General features: G+C 48.3%; 1 protein-coding gene across 1 annotated transcript in view; it reads left to right on the top strand.

Annotated features, from left to right (window-relative positions):
• The first annotated feature begins 429 nt into the window (after positions 1 to 429).
• Positions 430 to 1868, top strand: part of Map3k1 (mitogen-activated protein kinase kinase kinase 1, E3 ubiquitin protein ligase) — a 68046-nt gene continuing 66607 nt past the window's right edge. The window contains exon 1 of the mRNA XM_005392684.2: positions 430 to 1732. The gene's annotated coding sequence lies outside the window, so the exon portion shown is untranslated. The remainder of the gene's footprint in view (positions 1733 to 1868) is intronic.

Below are 1868 nucleotides of genomic sequence, written 5' to 3'. Positions count from 1 at the left end.
TTTCAGTCTAGAAGCAACCTTGGAGGAAATACACGTTTCCTCTATGCCATTAAAGAAATCAAATTAAGGCAATTCGGAGTCCATGGTAGCTTGAGATTTGACATACGCCTCTGTGTAGTGATATAAAGCAGAATCAAAATAGCATCAAAACCAGAGCTAGAGGCTTCATTATGCTTAAGACTCAGGAAGTAGGGTAGGATTCCATACAGTTAAATACCCCTCCAAGACTTTATATTAACGTAGGGCACAGGGAGGACATCCTATTTAGCCCTGATTATGTCTCTCTTGAGAAAATCAGTGTGTCCATGTTCGGGTACATAATGACAACCAGAATATCTACATTAAAAAATTAAAAGAAAAATAATTCAAGGCACTCAAAACTATCAAGACCAGCGCTGAGGTTTCTCTGTGGTGGTGTGTGATGGATGCAGGAAGTTAGAGAACTGCAGCTCCTTGCAAGTGTTGCATTTGGTACCCCTCTTACTTGGGCCCCAGTTTCAATCACCACACAAATAACAAGACAAAGTGAACTTTGTGCTGGAATCCTGTTTTTACTTTGCTACCCCGGGCAAACTTGAAAAGTGGTCCAAATTTGGAACAATTTTGAAAGGCTAAAGGCTCCCACTTCCTTTTCTCACAGGTGCACATGCACGAGTGTGTGCAAATTTAAAGGTTTTAAAAGATCTAAGTGGGAGCAGAGGAAAGTTTATCCCTTTCAATTTAGGATTTGGTGGGTGTGGCAATCTGGGAAGACCTGGGAAATAACTACCACTTGGTTTTCATAATACGCTTGACTACCATTAAAAGAGCATATAATTATAGCCTAAATGTAGACCTAAAATTTTAAGATTTATCTAAACTTCAAAATTCGTACTGCTGGATCTGTTGTAGCATTATTCAAAACACTGAACTAGTAGGCAATCAGGGCCCTTTTAAAAACCCTGCCGATACCACCTTACTTTTCTTCAGGTAACCTTATACCTGGGAAGGAGGTTTTCCTTTGATTTACCCTGGAGAAGACAAAAGAATTATTTTGTAGATAGTTTAGGTTTTTGTCTCAATACATGAAGACTGACAGGATACTCTCTCCTTTCTCCGCATAAGAAAACCCTGTCACTCTTCTGTCCCTGCCCCAGGTCTTAATGTTTTACAACACAAATTTAAAGAAGCTACCGCAGGTTTGGGGAGATTTCCCATCCTATACACGCTGGTTAGAGGAACAGAAGAGAAAGGGAAAATACAAATGATACAGCAGCTCAACTAGGCTGAAAAGGACCGAAAACCACTGCTGACACGTAAACGTTGCTTTGCCACCCCAAAGCACCTTCTCGCAGACTCTAGCGACCGAAGGGTTCCGAGCACCGCGCCGGGCAACCTGGGCACTGCAGGGCGGGGGTGGGAACCGGCGTGTCACCTGACTGCCGGGAAGAGGGACGTGCAGCTAGAAGCATCGGATCCGGGGAGCGCCAAGACCTGGCCGAAGATGACATGACCGAGCACTTCCTGGCACAGCGCCGGCGCCTTCCCCAAACGTGTTCCCGGCGGCGGTGTACACGTCGGCCTTTCCCAGGACTGCAGGGAGCTCCCTGGGGGGCGGGCCGCGCCGCCTCTCCAGCCGGTGGGCGGGCGGGCGGCGACCCCGGCGGGTTCGGGATGTGAACCAGGCGCCGCAGGACATCGGGAAATTTTCATCTCTGTAGCGCGAGGGGTGGAGGGAGAGACAAAAGAGAAGGTATGCTTTCTTCACGACAAAACTTTGTGTGTACTTTCGGTCCGCGGCAGCACCTCTGCCGCGCGCCAGCCTTCTTTCGGTTCGCAGTAGGCGACAACCCCGGGCGCCACCTGCGCCGGGGCCGGGCGGGGTGGGA

The sequence above is a fragment of the Chinchilla lanigera genome, unplaced genomic scaffold (genome assembly GCF_000276665.1).
Source record: "Chinchilla lanigera isolate Chin_1 unplaced genomic scaffold, ChiLan1.0 scaffold00045, whole genome shotgun sequence".
Lineage (NCBI taxonomy): Eukaryota > Metazoa > Chordata > Mammalia > Rodentia > Chinchillidae > Chinchilla > Chinchilla lanigera.
This window is presented reverse-complemented; position numbering and strand designations above follow the sequence as displayed.